This window comes from Lissotriton vulgaris, chromosome 2_1, assembly GCF_964263255.1.
Source record: "Lissotriton vulgaris chromosome 2_1, aLisVul1.2, whole genome shotgun sequence".
Taxonomy (NCBI): Eukaryota; Metazoa; Chordata; class Amphibia; order Caudata; family Salamandridae; genus Lissotriton; species Lissotriton vulgaris.
In genome coordinates this window covers 726,354,324-726,373,198 of record NC_141687.1, presented here as the reverse complement: position 1 = coordinate 726,373,198, position 18,875 = coordinate 726,354,324, and positions in this window count along the sequence as shown.

The window sequence follows — 18,875 nt, the reverse complement described above, 5'->3', positions numbered from 1 at the left end:
CAAGAAGAAAATAGCAGAGCTCCACAAAGAGGAAAACAAAACTGTAGGAGGGAAGAACCGTGAACCTCCCCTAACTGAGCTGGAGGAGCTGGTGGGGTCCACCATTGAAGCAGAGAGCGTCTGTGGACTGGGAGATGCAGACAGCTCAGCCAGAGCTGCCACTAGAAAAGGTAAGACGCATGCACAGCAATCACACCCACCCCATCACCTTCCATTTTCCCTATGTGGCAAAGTTTACCCCACTCCAGTAGAGGTAGTATTATACAGGAGCAATGCATTATTGGACATGTAGTAATTGAATGACCTACCATGTCATACAGCACAGCAATCAGCAATGACATTGATCATCTCTGTCTTGAACTAATGCCATTTACGATATGTTATGGAGTTATCCCTTATGGTGTGTGTTCATCACTCAATTCAAGCGTGACCGCCGACCTCCATGTCCTCCTGCTTCATGCCACGATTAGATCGATGTCCTTAAAGAAAATAGTACACATAAAGAGCTGAAGAGAATATCATGATTCCATCCTGCGAAGAAATTCTATAGGACCCCATAATAACAGCTAAATCGAACCATTGGGGGGAGCCAAGCCGAAATCCTCCTGTCTAAGGACACACAGAAGAAATAGCACAGAATTTAACTACTCAAACTTCTTAAAACAAACAGAATCAGTAACCTATGTTTTTAATGTCCCCTGGGTGTATGAGTTTGTGTATCTGGAAGAGGTCCTGAGGAAGGTGGCCTTGCGCCGCCGAAACGCGCGTCGACCAAGTGCGAGGTCTCATACAGTGTATTGAGACCCTCAAATTGGCAGGGTGTCCCCGCCAATTTGGTTCCAGTTTCCTCTCTTCAGAGGTTGTGGTTATGAGTGTGGTTATGGTATGAATGTGTGAGTATGTTGTGATGGATGGTCAGTTACCAGTGGTATAATTATTTGTGTGAATTGATTCATTTGTATATACATGTGTATTATGTTTATATTTATGTATCTCTTTTTTCTTTGCGTAAACTATGAAATTGTTCATGTATCAAATATCTAAAAAAAGTTCTTCTTAAAAAAATGGAATATACCATTTCGAGTAAATATGAGAAAAGAATAAGGACAAAAGAAATGACAATTTGAAAATAATGAATAAAACTTTACACTTTGTTAGAAAATAATTAAGATTGTTGTGCGTTTATCACCCATGTTACACTAAATACTGGATGTACACCTATACTGAAATATTGTGGCCATTGAGGGAAAACTGTTCTTCTCAGTGTATCAGTGAATACATTTAATTGTAGAAGCAGTGAGGCAGGAGCACAGAGCTAATGTACGCTTTTATGTTCACAGGCGAGACATCTCGCAGGCGTAACAGGGAGAAGGAAGGCACTGCATCACAGAGGGATGACAGCCAGGAGGCAGGCACAAGTGCAGAGAATGTGACAGAGGACACTGGCGCACAAACACCACTGCAACCATCTCAAGACCTTGAAATGTATCCACATCTGCAGGCGTCCCCAGAATGTTCAGGATCCCCTCTGCTGCTGTCCTCACCTGAAATGCCTGCATCACTGCCGCAAACAACACCGGCACCTCAAAAGAGCAGGAGGCATGCAGTTGCTCCACTGCTTGAAATGGAAACTTCAGCAGGTGAAATGGAGGGGGATGACACTCAAACCTTGGCTGGGGAAGGAAGCACTGCAACACAGCAGTCCAGTGCAGAGGTGGCCCGCACAGGTACCTGACGCCGCAGGCCCAGAGATCGCAGTGCTGCACAACATGGGGAGGGTCCCAGTGTCTTCCGTGGACTGGAGGGTAGCATGGTAAAGATCCAAAGAATGCAGGGGAAGCCCATTCAGTCTGTGCAACGCCAGATGAGGCAGCTGAATACACATATGGAAAACATAGGGAAGGGCATCAGTGCACAGTTGGATGAGAATAAAGAGATGGCATCAGGTATGAGGGAGATGGCTGCAGGGATGCAGGAGATGGCCACAGGTGTGCGGGACATGAAACAATCGGTGCAGCTTCTGTGCACTAAACTGGACCAGGACAGGTTAGCAAGGCGCAAGGACAGGCAACATGCGCAGCAACAAACTACGGCAATGAACCGCCTGGTCACAGCCACTTCCCATCTATGCAGACGATGCATCAACATGCAAGAGGGACTAACACACAGCAGCAATGAGGTGTCTAGGGGCCTTGCAAGGGTGACCAGTGCTGTAGAAGTGCTGCTTAATGCACAGACAGCACAAACTGCTGCTCTGGATGTACCAAAAAGTGAGGAAAGCACCAGTAGGAGCAGCATGACAAGCCCCCCTGTTGTTGAGACACGGAGGAGCAGCAGGCGCCATGGTGAGCGAACACGCCAAACAGCCAGTGAGGACAGCCAGACACTTTTATCTGGCACTGGTAGGCGTGGCCGGAAATGACTTATACAGCCCACACTCCATGACCTTAAATGGGGAAGTGAGCCAGGACTACCATTATTGAAAGGATGACATTTGTGTTGCATATTTGTGCGTTTGAGTACCTGCGTAGGGCCAAATATTAAACAACGTTGGGTGCATACTCCACCTGTCTGTGTCTCTTTACTTACTCAAAGAAATTTCTGTGTGATCTCTGCCCGTCTCTGTCTGCCATCTGTTGGTGGCGCAACTCCTGCTGTATTTGGTTCAGGCAGTGCATGTTCATCATCGTGGTCCTCATAGTCGCTCAATTCCACCTCTGTGCCCTTCTTTGTAGCAAGGTTGTGTAACATTGCACAAGTTGCAATTATCTTACAGCAGATGATTGGTGAGTACTGCCGTGCCCCTCCACTTTTGTGGAGGCAGCGGAACCTGCTTTTTAACAGGCCAAAGGTGCGCTCCACAACATTCCTAGTGCATTTGTGTGCCACGTTGTATCGTCTCTGGCTGCGGGTTGAATGGTTGAGGTAGGGTGTCAGGATAATTGAGTGGACGGCATATGCACTATCCTCTATATGTAAATGAGAAAACCATTACTCACATGCACACATACACATACATCTGCTATGTCTATCAGGGTGTGTCACAGTGTTTTACCTAGCAAGTATCCTTCGCCAAATTCTCCCGCTGTCAGGTGAGTGAAGATCCCACTGTTCTGAAAGATGTATGAGTCGTGGGTACTTCCTGGACACTTGGCCTCAATGTCTGTGATTATGTTGTTGGCATCACAGATTACCTGTACATTGATAGAGTGGGTAGACTTCCTGTTTCTGTAAATGTACTCTGTGGCAGCAGGTGGGCAAATAGGGATGTGGGTGCCATCAATACAGCCAATGACATGTGGGAAATGTGCAATTTGATAAAAGTCAGTCTTGGTCTTCAGTAGTTCCACGTGTGTGTTAAGGAAGCAGATGTAATGATGCATCCTCTGCATCATGGCCTCTAGGAACTTCCTGAAAAAAAAGGGAAAGGCAGCTCTAAGACACCCCACCTACCACAGCAATCACCCTCTGGTAACTCCCAGATGCAAGCAGGTGTAGACTAGAGAGCACCTGCACATGGGGTGGGATGGCATGCGCCCTTGGGGTTGGGTGCTCCAGAAGTGGGTGCAGGTCCTTGATCAAGTCCAGGATGGTTTGGGGGTGTATCCTGTATCTTTGCAATATCTCTGGCTCAGTGATTTGAAAGAGCGTTATCCTCTGTCTGCAGACTTGCTCCTCCCTTTCCAGACCCTCTCTCCTGCTGCCTGTAGCCGTAGCCACCTTGCTATCACGTAGAATGCCGCCATTCTGGTCACAGTGTTGCATTTTGGTGCCTTTTTTATAGCCTGCACCTGGTTACCACCTGCTTTCAATCCATGGTAAATACCGACACTTAAATACCGAATTTCATGACATTCGGTACTTTAGAAGTTTGCTACATCTCAAAACTCATTTTTTACCATTTCTTATTTACAGATTCAGTAAATAAGAATTCGGTAATTTCCTAATTGGTAAATACCGAGTCGGTAAATACCGAATCAGAATATTCCGATTCGGTAAATTCTGATTCTATAATATTCCGATTTGGTAAATTACTGACTCGTATTTACCGAATCGTTTTTTTGGGGGTCCCTACATCTCAATATCCAAATACCGGTCGGTAACGGCCGAAATTTTGTATTTTCGGCCGTTACCGACCGGTATTTGGCTACCTACATCTGGCCCATAGTTTCATATTTAAATTATAATATTTCTATTAATTTATAACATGCATTAAATATTGTAATGCGTATGTAAAACAAATTTAAATATAAATATAGCATGTTTCTATTTAAATATTTAAAATGTTTGATATTTAATAATATTATTTACATTTTTTTATTTTATTTAAAGTGAACTACTGTGTGTATAATGTTGCATAGACTGTAGTCGCAATAGTAAATATTGCCCTTCTGCAATACAACACTTTCCCTACTGTTGCCCTAACTGTAGTGGGTATAGTAATTGTTACCCCTCTGCAACCTAACACTTTCTCTACTGTTACACTGACTGGAGTGGGAATAGTACATTTTGCCCTTATTCCATCTAACACTTTCTCTACTGTTGCACTGACTGGTGTGAAATAGTAAATAATACCCCTCTGCAATCCAACACTTTCACTACTGTTGCACTGACTGGAGTAGTAATAGTAAATGTTACCCCTCCACGATTCTGCATTTTCACCACTGTTGCACTGGCAGGAGTGGGAATAGTACATTTTACCCCTCCGCAATTTAAATTTTTTCCTACTGTTGTAATTTGTGGAGTGAGAATAGTACATGTAACCCCTCTGCAATCTGGCACTTTGCAGACTGTTGAACTGACTGGGATGAGAATAGTACATTTTACCCCTCCAAAATTTAAAATGTTCCCTACTGTTGCACTTATTTGAGTAGAAAAAGTAAATGTTGCCCCTCCACAATTCAACACTTTTGTGGTAAATAAATTTACCGGACTATTTTTCTATACATTACATGACAATAAAGATAGCTCAAAAATGAGAGGCAGAGTCCGTGGTATCTGAGTCATACGGGCTTTAATTAAGTATCTCGAGATACTGGACATCGAGTTCCATCACCACTAAGGTTCAGGAAGGGATATTCAACATTTTATTAACATCACACATTATATATAGTAAAACTGTATAATGGAAATGAATACAGTAGGCGTAACAAGTGAAGAGAGAAGATAAGAGCACATGTGCGTAAAAGAAGGCGTGTACTGGGGCGTACACGGAGGTGTGTGCAGGAAACGTCACAGAAGTGTCATAGGTGGGTGGATGCATAGAGAAATTCTGCAGGGTCAGCAGAAACTTTTGTCCTGGATGCGTGCGCAACTGAGCATGACGTGTAACTGGGGAGAGCTGGGGGCTTAACTTTAGCACTAGTAGAGGAGTCTGGTGTCTGGGGTGTCAGAACGACCTGCACCTATAACATATCTGATATCTTATGTTTGGAGGATGTGTTGTCTGAAGTAAAAGGTCTCTCGGGCAGAGGCCGTTCAACACTGAATGCTAGTGCGTGTCTATAGTTCTTCATGCAAAGCGCGGGGGCCATGGGTCTACCATGGTAACGGGTGCAGTAAATTACGTGCAAGGAGACAGGAAAGCTAGGCCCTTTGCTCTGCAGGCTGGAATATGTTTACCTATTTCACTGAACTGGAATGTGTTTTGCGGAGGCTGAGCAGATAACTTGTAGGCAAAATACCGTCTTGGCAGGCAGGCCAGGCCGAGCCGGGCACCGCTCGCCTGAGCAGAAAGTAAGGTAAAGGTCAGGGATGCATACCTACACTGTAGTTTTCAGAGGCAGAAGAGACTCGGAGCCTCAATTAAGGGCCTGGCTCGACTGAGCCAGGAAAACGTGAAGAACGTGTGCTTTGCGATATTTAAAAGTGTACCATGTAAAGACGTTGGCACCATAGGCCTAAAAGCCAAATTAACGTGGTTTTCTTAGAGGACTGAATAACTGACATGTTAACGTTGGACGCAAATGCATATGCGTCTTCATGGCAGGCACGGGAAGGAAATTACACAACATACATGGAGCACGGGTGCATGGTTGGGGTGCGAGTGGGGGTCACACTGACTACCTAAAAATTTCTATTTCCTAATTTTCCTTACTGATGTACTGAGTGCAGTGTGAATAGTACATTTTACTCCAGTGCAATGCATCTCTTTTCCACCTGTTGCATTTATAGTAGTTGGAATAGCAATTTGTACTTTTTCTGAGTGAATTGTTTTTTAACTTGCTTATAGATGCAGTGGCTATACTATATGTCTCATTTGTGGTATTTTATAGTTTAGTAGTGTAGGGATATGTACAGTGTCTCTTTTTGTATTGCGGCGGGTGCTGCAGCCGGCAGGACCTACAACAATGCAAAATATATAGTCATTGCGACCGCCTTGGTGGCAGTCGCATCCTAATGCCTACTGATGGCACCGTCGACAGCCTGTTGGGCAGCCCCATCTGCGACGGGGTGGCAGACATACTTCCTAATCTGGGCCATCTTCATGGAGTCACAGGGCATTGAAAGTGCATTGAAATATCTTTCAAACTGTTCTCTCATAATGTCCAGTCCATTGTAGTTGAATATGTTCTTCATATTTACACTGTTTATTTTCACCCTGGTTATTTGTAAAGTGCCATATTACTGTCCAGTGTTCAAAAGCACTATATGAAACTGGTAAGTAAAATTTATATTTTCCCCGATCTCTTTAGAAAAGTGGTTAAATCTTACTTTTATAATTCAAATTTTTGTGTTTATACTTAAGAAGTTACACATTGACTTTGCCCTTCATTTATATTTGAATGACACAAATTCAATGTAAATGTCTTCTCTGACCATAATGCACAAATGAGTCCGAATTTACACATCTAACCTACTGCCTATTTTTCATCTCAGGAATTATAAATCTCCTGAATCAATTATTTGAAGAAAACACATATCAGTCCATTATGATAGCTTCAAACAAACCACTGATGAACATTGACGTAAAAAGGCAACTTTACACTTCGGACAGTAATAGAAAAGAAAATTTGAAAACAGCTTCACAAGGAGAATGTCACTTTATATTTTGAATACTTGAGGACTTTCCTTCAATATGCAGTATTTGCTTAGCAAAGCACTTAGATTTCGGCATTAACCCTTTCGATGCTGATGACGAGCTGGGCTCGTCATGGTGCACGGTGGTCGTGTGCTGATGACGAGCCCAGCTCGTCATGAGCCCCACCCTCGGGGGAAGCGCTGGCGCTCCCCCCGAGGTTTTCTGATCCTCGTTGTTTTGCCGCCCCCGCCCCCCCCCCCGGGAATCCCTGATGACGTCAGCGCGCACAGCGCGCGCTGACATCATCAGGGATTCCCTGCGCTCGGGAAGCCATTTGCTTCCTGCGCGCCGAGGAGAAAGGTAAGTTTCTCGTGTCCGGCGGGGGTTTGGGGCCGCAAAGAGGCATCAGGGGAGAGGAAAGAGATTTTCCTTTCCCCTGAAGTCTCTTTGCAGGGCATTTCTGCCTCACGATCGCGCACAGCGTCGCGATCGTGCGGCGGAAATGCCCCCACTAGCACCAGGGATTGTAAATTTAGCGTTTCGGAAGCGACCCCTTGGGCAAGGGTCGCTTCCAGGTGGGCAGACATGTTCTCGACGATTTTCAGCCCCCCCTGGGGGCAAATCGGCCCGTTATTTCGGCCGTTTTGCCCCCAGGGGGGGCAGAAATAAACCACTGGCACCAGGGATTATTTGTTTTGGCAATGTTTGTTTTGGGAAGCGATCCCTTGGGTAAGGGTCGCTTCCTGAGGGCCATTATTTTGTCGATTATTTTCTGTCCCCCCTGGGGGCAAATCGGCCCGTTTTTTTTGCCGTTTTGCCCCCGGGGGGGTCCGAAAATGCCCACTAGCACCAGGGATCGTGAAATTAGCTTTTAGGAAGCGACCCCTTGGGCAAGGGTCGCTTCCAGGTGGGCAGCCATTTTATTTTCGATTTTCTGCTGACCCTGGGGGCAAATCGGGCCGTTATTTCGGCCGTTTTGCCCCCGGGGGGGGGCAGAAATAAACCACTGGCACCAGGGATTTTTTATTAGTGCATGTTTGTTTTGGGAAGCGACCCCTTGGGTAAGGGTCGCTTCCAGGGGGCCTTGATTTTGTTGTTTATTTTCTGTCCCCCCCCCCCTTGGGGCAAATAGGGCCTTTTTTTGCCGTTTTGCCCCGGGGGGGGGCAGAAAATGCCCACTAGCACCAGGGATCTTGAAATTAGCTTTTAGGAAGCGACCCCTTGGGCAAGGGTCGCTTCCAGGTGGGCTGTGATAATATTTTTGTTTTTCTGCCCCCCCGGGGGGCAAATCAGCCCGTTTTTTTAGTTGCTTTGCCCCCAGGTGGGGGCAGAAATTCCCCACTGGTACCAGGGAACTGTTTTGAGGCAATGTATATGTTTTGGAGGCGACCCCTTGGGCAAGGGTCTCTTCCTGGTGGCAAGTAATTGTTTTTGAATTTCTGCCCCCCCTTGGGGCAAATCGGAGTGGTGTTTGCCTGGCGGTGTGTGTAGTGGTGCTTGGCTGGATGGTGTGCGTGGAGTGGTACTTGGCTGTATGTGCACGGAGTGCTGCTTGGCTGGCGGTGTGTGTGGAGTGGCGCATGGCTGGATGGTGTGCGTGGAGCGGTACTTGGCTGTCTGTGCACGGAGTTGTGCTTTGCTTGCGGTGTGCGTGGAGTGGCGCTTTGCTTGCGGTGTGCGTGGAGTGGTGCTTGGCTGGCGGTGTGCGTGGAGTGGCGCTTGCGGTGTGCGTGGAGTGGTGCTTGGCTGGTGGTGTGCGTGGAGTGGTACTTGGCTGTCTGTGCGTGGAGTGGTGCTTGGCTGGCGCTGTGTGTGGACTGGTGCTTGGCTGGCGGTGTGCATGGAGTGGTGCTTGGCTTGCGGTGTGGTGCTTGGCTGGCGGTGTGCGTGGAGTGGCGCTTGGCTGGATGGTGTGCGTGGAGTGGCGCTTGGCTGGATGGTGTGCGTGGAGTGGTGCTTGGCTTGCGGTGTGCGTGGAGTGGCGCTTGGCTTGCGGTGTGCGTGGAGTGGCGCTTGGCTGGCGGTGTGGCGCTTGGCTGGCGGTGTGGCGCTTGGCTGGCGGTGTGGCGCTTGGCTGGCGGTGTGGCGCTTGGCTGGCGGTGTGGTGCTTGGCTGGCGGTGTGGTGCTTGGCTGCCGGTGTGTGTGGAGTGGCGCATGGCTGGATGGTGTGCGTGGAGTAGTACTTGGCTGTCTGTGCACGGAGTGGTGCTTGGCTGGTGGTGTGTGTGGAGTGGACTTTGGCTGGATGGTGTGCGTGGAGTGGCGCTTGGCTGGATGGTGTGCGTGGAGTGGCGCTTGGCTGGATGGTGTGCGTGGAGTGGTGCTTGGCTTGCGGTGTGCGTGGAGTGGTGCTTGGCTTGCGGTGTGCGTGGAGTGGCGCTTGGCTTGCGGTGTGCGTGGAGTGGCGCTTGGCTGGCGGTGTGGTGCTTGGCTGGCGGTGTGGTGCTTGGCTGGCGGTGTGTGTGGAGTGGCGCATGGCTGGATGGTGTGCGTGGAGTAGTACTTGGCTGTCTGTGCACGGAGTGGTGCTTGACTGGTGGTGTGTGTGGAGTGGCGCTTGGCTGGATGGTGTGCGTGGAGTGGTGCTTGGCTTGCGGTGTGCGTGGAGTGGCGCTTGGCTTGCGGTGTGCGTGGAGTGGCGCTTGGCTTGCGGTGTGTGTGGAGTGGTGCTTGGCTTGCGGTGTGCATGGAGTGGCGCTTGGCTTGCGGTGTGGTGCTTGGCTGGCGGTGTGTGTGGAGTGGCGCATGGCTGGATGGTGTGCGTGGAGTAGTACTTGGCTGTCTGTGCACGGAGTGGTGCTTGGCTGGTGGTGTGTGTGGAGTGGCGCTTGGCTGGATGGTGTGCGTGGAGTGGTGCTTGGCTTGCGGTGTGCGTGGAGTGGCGCTTGGCTTGCGGTGTGCGTGGAGTGGCGCTTGGCTTGCGGTGTGGGTGGAGTGGTGCTTGGCTTGCGGTGTGCACGGAGTGGCGCTTGGCTTGCGGTGTGGTGCTTGGCTGGCGGTGTGTGTGGAGTGGCGCATGGCTGGATGGTGTGCGTGGAGTAGTACTTGGCTGTCTGTGCACGGAGTGGTGCTTGGCTTGCGGTGTGCGTGGAGTGGCGCTGTGTATTGCGGTGTGCGTGGAGTGGTGCTTGGCTTGCGGTGTGCGTGGAGTGGTGTTTGGCTGGCAGTGTGCATGGTCTGTCGCTTGGATGGTGGTGTGGGTGGACTGGCGCTCGGCTGGCGGTGTGTGAGTACCTACTTTCTGTTGGTCACTACACACACTGCTAGTTGAGTGACACTGTACTCAGTCCATCATTTTGTGTAGTTGCTGTGGCAGATATTTGGGTGTGTGAAAGTGATGGGCCCTTGAATGGCGCTGTCTGCTGGTGTGAGTGTTGTAATGTGATGGGTCTGCGGCTGGTGGTGTGAATGTTTTGTATGTGTCACACGTACGAAAGGTGTATGAATGTCCTTACTGCCCCCGTGTGATGGGGGTACTGGTAGGAGCAGAAGACCGACTGGCACCAAAGGGGTTAGGCAGTAAAATAAATTCAAAAAATTAACCAGTGTCTTGATGTTAAACCTCATCTAATCCCAATTGGTCTTTGCCCTATTTGATGGCCCCTCTGTGCAAATGTAAATTTGAGGGGCAAATTTGTGTGTGGTTTTTTCAATTGTTATATTGTTTGTGAAATGTGGTAGTAATTTTTTTATCTTCTCCATTTTTGCCTTGTTCCAGGCTTTTGCTGTTTGGATTGTTGTAGGTTGCGGGTCCGTTACTGTTGGTTTTGCAGCTTGTGTAGTTGCTTGTGCTTGGTAAGTGAATGTATTTTGTACTACTTTCCCTTGTTTTTTGTCTTTTTGAAAAAGGTTGTACTTATATCACTTTGTGTGGCTCTGTTTCTTTTTTTCTTCAGCATTAGTGTTTTATGTGCACTTTGATTTCTAATTTGTTTTTTTTCTTTTCTTTCTAGTGGGATATCATTTCTTTTTGCTGTGTCTCAGCAGAGTAGGTGCTGGTGAGTGTAGCTGTATTTGGTAAGAGTGAAATTGTTTTGGATTGTATTGATCTTTGTGTGAAAGCCTTACCTTGTTTACTTCTTACTTTGCACAGTGTAGGTTGTTGTTCACTTGTGTGTGCTGTCTTTCTTTGTAAGGATAATGGCTAGTCGCAGGATTACTGCTCAGCAGGTTCTTAGTTTGCTTTTTGAGTCTTCCTCTGACCATGGTTCAGAGACTGACTCTGATTCGGATTTGGAGGTTGGTGGAGAAGATTCAGGCAGTGAGTTTTCTCTTTGCCTGCATTCATCATCATCGGATGAAGAATCTTCTTCTAGTGCTGATGAAGTGTCTATGGTAGCGGAGGACATTGTTGCGCCGGTAGTGGAACAAGAGGCAGCTGTGCTACTTCCTAGGGCTGCAAGGTATCCTTTCTTTTTACGTCGGCATGAGGCAGGTGGGCTACAGCCTGCGCCCAAAAGGCTTCACATTGCTGTGGTGCGCCAAGCGGCATCTGGTGCTGTTAGGCCTCCTATTGTTGTAGAGCGGCAAGGTGCATCAGGGTCTGATTTGTTTTCCGGTGGTGTAGTGCAGCAAGAAGCTTCTCAGGCTGCTGGGCTTCCCGTTGGTGAAGTGCTGCAAGAGGCATCTGGGGCTGGTAGGCTTCCCATTGTTGTAGAGCAGCAAGATGCATCTGGACCTGCTTTGTTTCCCGGTGGTGTAGTGCAGCAAGAGTCTTCTGGGGATGCTATGTTTTCTGTTGGTGATGTGCAGCCAGAAGTATCTGTGGATGTTAGGCTTCCCGTACGTGTACAGCAACAAGTGGCTTCTGGTCTGCAGGCTGAGGTGGCTGCTCCCCCCGTTCATGGGGATGTCCTCTGGGTTCCCCCTGGCATGGTGCAGCCGGCATTGCCAGAGTTCACTGGTGTTCCTGGGTGTAGAGTGAATACAGAGAATTTTCAGCCAATAAATTTTTTTCAGTTGTTTATGGACGATGTGTTTTTGCAAAATATTGTTGACCAAACCAATTTGTATGCAGAACAGTTTTTGAGGGACAATAGTGCCAGGCTTAAGCCCCATTCTAGAGCTACTCTGTGGACTCCCACAAATGTTGAAGAGATGAAGAAGTTTTTGGGTTTAACTTTTTTGATGGGCTTGCTAAGGAAGCCATCAATGTCTTCATATTGGTCCACTAGTCCCTTGATGACAACAGCTATATATCCAGCAGTCATAAGTCGTGATCGGTTTTTGCTTCTTCTTCGGATGATGCATTTTGTTGATAATGGTTTAGCCTTGGCACGCGATCACCCTGATTGTGACCGTCTGTTTAAAATTCGGCCTGTCCTTGATCACTTTGTTGATCGTTTTTCTGAGATCTTTGCTCCTGGAAAAGAAATTGCAGTGGATGAGTCTTTGCTATTGTTCAAGGGCCGCTTGGTTTTTAGGCAGTACATTCCTAGTAAGAGGGCACGCTATGGAATCAAACTGTATATGTTGTGTGACAGTGAGACTGGATATGTCTACAATTTCAGGGTGTACACTGGTAAGGAGTCCAGCATTAACCCTCCTGGTTGTCCTTCCACTTTTGGAGTGACTGAGAAGATTGTATGGGAACTAGGTAGAGGATTATTTCACAAAGGCCACCATTTGTATGTAGATAACTTCTACACTGGTGTGCGGTTGTTCAAGGAGTTGGCCAAAGTGGGCACTGTTGCTTGTGGCACAATGCGCAGTAACCGGAAAGGTTTCCCAAAGGAACTTGTTTGCAAAAGGCTTGTGAGGGGACAGTCTACTGCATTGCGATGTGGGGAGCTTCTGGCTGTGAAGTTTTCAGACAAGAGAGATGTGTACATGCTGACTACTATCCATGATGAAAGTACTGTACCTCAGCCTGTTTGGGGTCAGGTTGCTGAAGTGCGCAAACCTGTGTGCATTCTAGATTACAATAAGTACATGGGTGGTGTTGACCGAGTAGATCAGAGGTTGGAACCTTATGATGCTATTCGAAAGGCTTACGTTTGGTACAAGAAATTGGCTATTCATCTTTTCCATTTGGCATCCTTCAATGCTTTTGTTGTGTTCCAGAAGTCTTGTCCTGAGTCGAAGATGCCTTTTGTTAAGTTTCAGGAGTCTGTAATAGCCAGCCTTGTACTAGTGGAGCAGGCAAGTGTTCCTAGATTTGGAGTGGTGGAGGAGGTGGCTAGATTGAAAGATCGCCACTTTGCTGAATTCATTCCTCCCACTACCGCAAAAGACTTTCCGACTAGAAGATGCAGAGTCTGTTGGCGTAGAGGCGTGCGGAAGGAGTCTCGTATGTACTGCCCTGACTGTCCTTCTAAGCCTGGATTGTGTCTGTCAGCTTGTTTTAAATCATACCACACGAAAAAGAAGTATTGGGAGTTTTAATGAGCTGTGAAGTGAATTGCCTGGTCTGTATTCTGTAAAAAAAATTGGTTTGTTTCAAGGTTTGGCTTTAGTGCAATGTGTTTGGTTTTAGAATTTGTGTAAGTTGATTTGTAGGTATTTCCATTTGTTTAGTGTTTTTTTGAAAAGAATAATTCTAAATGTGATTGTGGTGTGTGCAGGCTGGCGCTTGGATGGCGGTGTGCGTAGACTGGCGCTTGGCTGGAGGTGTGTGTGGATTGGTGCCTCCCTGGCAGAGTGCATGGTTTGGTGTTTTGCGGGTGGTGTGTGTGGATTTTTGTTTGGCAGGCGGAGTGCATGGTTAGGTGCTTGGCTGGCAGTGTGAGTGTATGGTGCTTGGCTGGTGGAGTGCAAGGAATGGTGTTTGGTTGGCGGTGTGTGTGGAGTGGCGCTTGGCTGGATGGTGTGCGTGGAGTGGCGCTTGGCTGGATGGTGTGCGTGGAGTGGTGCTTGGCTTGCGGTGTGCGCGGAGTGGTGCTTGGCTTGCGGTGTGGTGCTTGGCTGGCGGTGTGTGTGGAGTGGCGCATGGCTGGATGGTGTGCATGGAGTGGTACTTGGCTGTCTGTGCATGGAGTACTGCTTGGCTGGCGGTGTGTGTCGAGTGGTGTTTGGCTGGCGGTGTGTGTGGAGTGGCACTTGGCTGGATGGTGAGCGTGGAGTGGTACTTGGCTGTCTGTGCACGGAGTGGTGCTTGGCTGGCGGTGTGCATGGAGTGGCGCTTTGCTTGCGGTGTGCTTGGAGTGGTTCTTGGCTGGCGGTGTGCGTGGAGTGGTACTTGGCTGGCGGTGTGCGTGGTGTGGTACTTGGCTGTCTGTGTGCGCTGAGTGATGTTTGGCTGGCTGTGTGCATGGTTTGGTGCTTGGATGGTGGTGTGGGTGGTCTGGCGCTCGGCTGGCGGTGTGTGAGTACTAACTTTCTGTTGGTCACTACATACACTGCTAGTTGAGTGACACTCTACGCAGTCCATCATTTTGTGTAGTTGCTGTGGCAGATATATGGGCGTGTGAAAGTGATGGGCCCTTGAATGGCGCTGTCTGCTGGTGGTATTCAATGTGAATACCACCAGCTTTTGCAAGAGGGGTTACCTGGGTTTTTGGCCCCGTGCGAGGCGGCCATGTAGGGAAACCTACCAAACCCACACATTTCTGACAAGTAGACACCCGGGGGCTTCCAAGGAGGTATGGCTTGCGTGGATCCTCCAACGTTCCTTTACCCAGAATCCCTTGCAAACCTCAATTTTTGCTGGAAAGATCATTTTTTACACACTTTTTTTGCGTGGGAAAGCGTGGCGTCACTGGGCTCACACAAATTTCCTCCCACCCTGCGTTCCCCCAGGTCTCCCGATAAAAATGGTACCTCACTTGCGTGGGTAGGCATAGTGGCGGCAACAGGAAAAGGTCCAAATCGTACGGTGGAGACATTACAATAACCAATAGCAAGATTACCTTCTTTTTTTAGGGGGGGGGACTGAGTTATTGGACCGGGGCTCGGCGGGCATCTTTGGTAACTACCAAACCCAAACATTTCTGAAAACTAGACACCCGGGGGAGTCTGGGGAGGTATGGCATGCGTGGGTCCCCCAATGTTTTCCTACCCAGAAATCCCTGCAAACCATAAATTTAGGTTAAAAAAACAGTTTTCCATACATTTTTGCGTGGGATCGCCGTGTCGGCACAAATGTCCTACCACCCTGCGTTCCCCTTGTTCTCCCGAGTAAAATGATACCTCACTTGTGTGGGTGGGCCAAAGGCCTGTGACTAAGGCAGGGGGGCTTAATTTGCAACACTGAAATACTACTTTTTTCAACATTCATTTTTGGCCTGTTCTGCTTTGGGGCACCCACACAAGTGAGGTATCCTTTTACTCGGGAGAACAGGGGGAGCGCTGGGTGGTAGGACATTTTTGCCGGCACGGTTATCCCACGCCAAAAAGTTTGGAAAAGTGATTATTTTACCTAATTTTAAGGTTTGCAAGGTGGTCTGGGTAGGAAAACGTTCGGGGACCCACGCATGCCATACCTCCCTGGACTCCCCCGGGGGTCTACTTTTCAGATCTGTTTGGGTTTGGTACTTTCCAAAGAATACCACCGAGCCCCGGGCCAAAAACTCAGGTGCCCCCCCCCCAAAAATGAAGGTTGTTTAGCAATTTGGTATTGTAAATTCACCACCGTACAATTTGAACCATTTCCTTTCGCAGCCACTATGCCTACCCACGCAAGTGAGGTACCATTTTTATCGGGAGACCTGGGGGAACGCTGGGTGGGAGGAAATTTGTGTGAGCCCAGTGACGCCACGCTTTCCCACGCAAAAAAAGTGTGTAAAAACTGATTTTTCCAGCAAAAATTGTGGTTTGCAAGGGATTCTGGGTAAAGGAACGTTGGAGGATCCACGCAAGCCATACCTCCTTGGAAGCCCCTGGGTGTCTACTTTTCAGAAATGTGTGGGTTTAGTAGGTTTCCCTACATGGTCGTCTCGCACGGGGCCAAAAACCCAGGTAACCTCTCTTTCAAAAGCTGGTGGTATTCAATGTGAATACCACCAGCTTTTGCAAGAGGGGTTACCTGGGTTTTTGGCCCCGTGCGAGGCGGCCATGTAGGGAAACCTACCAAACCCACACATTTCTGACAAGTAGACACCCGGGGGCTTCCAAGGAGGTATGGCTTGCGTGGATCCTCCAACGTTCCTTTACCCAGAATCCCTTGCAAACCTCAATTTTTGCTGGAAAGATCATTTTTTACACACTTTTTTTGCGTGGGAAAGCGTGGCGTCACTGGGCTCACACAAATTTCCTCCCACCCTGCGTTCCCCCAGGTCTCCCGATAAAAATGGTACCTCACTTGCGTGGGTAGGCATAGTGGCGGCAACAGGAAAAGGTCCAAATCGTACGGTGGAGACATTACAATAACCAATAGCAAGATTACCTTCTTTTTTTAGGGGGGGGGGACTGAGTTATTGGACCGGGGCTCGGCGGGCATCTTTGGTAACTACCAAACCCAAACATTTCTGAAAACTAGACACCCGGGGGAGTCTGGGGAGGTATGGCATGCGTGGGTCCCCCAATGTTTTCCTACCCAGAAATCCCTGCAAACCATAAATTTAGGTTAAAAAAACAGTTTTCCATACATTTTTGCGTGGGATCGCCGTGTCGGCACAAATGTCCTACCACCCTGCGTTCCCCTTGTTCTCCCGAGTAAAATGATACCTCACTTGTGTGGGTGGGCCAAAGGCCTGTGACTAAGGCAGGGGGGCTTAATTTGCAACACTGAAATACTACTTTTTTCAACATTCATTTTTGGCCTGTTCTGCTTTGGGGCACCCACACAAGTGAGGTATCCTTTTACTCGGGAGAACAGGGGGAGCGCTGGGTGGTAGGACATTTTTGCCGGCACGGTGATCCCACGCCAAAAAGTTTGGAAAAGTGATTATTTTACCTAATTTTAAGGTTTGCAAGGTGGTCTGGGTAGGAAAACGTTCGGGGACCCACGCATGCCATACCTCCCTGGACTCCCCCGGGGGTCTACTTTTCAGATATGTTTGGGTTTGGTACTTTCCAAAGAATACCACCGAGCCCCGGGCCAAAAACTCAGGTGCCCCCCCCAAAAATGAAGGTTGTTTAGCAATTTGGTATTGTAAATTCACCACCGTACAATTTGAACCATTTCCTTTCGCAGCCACTATGCCTACCCACGCAAGTGAGGTACCATTTTTATCGGGAGACCTGGGGGAACGCTGGGTGGGTGGAAATTTGTTGATCCACGCAGATTCCGGAACTTTCCACCACAGAAATGTGAGGAAAATGCGTTTTTGTTCCCAATTTTTTAGCTTTGCAAGGGATTCTGGGTAAGAGAACCTGGGGGTAGGCAGTCGAGTCACCCCATCCTGAATTCCCCTGGGTGTCTACTTTTCAAAAATATATAGGTTTGCTAGGTTTCCCTGGGTGCCGGCAGAGCTAGGGTTCAAAAACAAAAGGTAGTCTGTTTGCCCAAAAAGGCCACAATTTCACTGAAAAATTGAGTTGTGACCACGTTGCGTTTTGCACTGTTTCCTGTCGCAGCCACTATGCCTACCCAGGCAAGTGAGGTACCATTTTTCTCGGGAGACCTGGGGGAAGGCTGGGTGGGTAGAAATTTGTTGATCCACGCAGATTCCGGAACTTTCCACCACAGAAATGTGAGGAAAATGCGTTTTTTTTTCCAATTTCTTAGCTTTGCAAGGGATTCTGGGTAAGAGAACCTGGGGGTAGGCAGTCGAGTGACCCCATCCTGAATTCCCCTGGGTGTCTACTTTTCAAAAATGTATAGGTTTGCTAGGTTTCCCTAGGTGCCGGCAGAGCTAGGGTTCAAAAACAAAAGGTAGTCTCTTTGCCCAAAACGTGCACAATTTCACAGAAAAATTGAGTTGTGACCACGTTGCGTTTTGCGCTGTTTCCTGTCGCAGCCACTATGCCTACCCACGCAAGTGAGATATCATTTTTCTCGGGAGACCTGGGGGAACGCTGGGTGGGTGGAAATTTGTTGATCCACGCAGATTCCGGAACTTTCCACCACAGAAATGTGAGGAAAATGCGTTTTTTTTCCAATTTCTTAGCTTTGCAAGGGATTCTGGGTAAGAGAACCTGGGGGTAGGCAGTCGAGTGACCCCATCCTGAATTCCCATGGGTGTCTACTTTTCAAAAATGTATAGGTTTGCTAGGTTTCCCTAGGTGCCGGCAGAGCTAGGGTTCAAAAACAAAAGGTAGTCTCTTTGCCCAAAACGTGCACAATTTCACAGAAAAATTGAGTTGTGACCACGTTGCGTTTTGCGCTGTTTCCTGTCGCAGCCACTATGCCTACCCAGGCAAGTGAGGTACCATTTTTCTCGGGAGACCTGGGGAAAGGCTGGGTGGGTGGAAATTTGTTGATCCACGCAGATTCCGGAACTTTCCACCACAAAAATGTGAGGAAAATGCGTTTTTTTTTCCAATTTCTTAGCTTTGCAAGGGATTCTGGGTAAGAGAACCTGGGGGTAGGCAGTCGAGTCACCCCATCCTGAATTCCCCTGGGTGTCTACTTTTCAAAAATATATAGGTTTGCTAGGTTTCCCTGGGTGCCGGCAGAGCTAGGGTTCAAAAACAAAAGGTAGTCTGTTTGCCCAAAAAGGCCATAATTTCACTGAAAAATTGAGTTGTGACCACGTTGCGTTTTGCACTGTTTCCTGTCGCAGCCACTATGCCTACCCAGGCAAGTGAGGTACCATTTTTCTCGGGAGACCTGGGGGAAGGCTGGGTGGGTGGAAATTTGTTGATCCACGCAGATTCCGGAACTTTCCACCACAGAAATGTGAGGAAAATGCGTTTTTTTTCCAATTTCTTAGCTTTGCAAGGGATTCTGGGTAAGAGAACCTGGGGGTAGGCAGTCGAGTGACCCCATCCTGAATTCCCCTGGGTGTCTACTTTTCAAAAATATATAGGTTT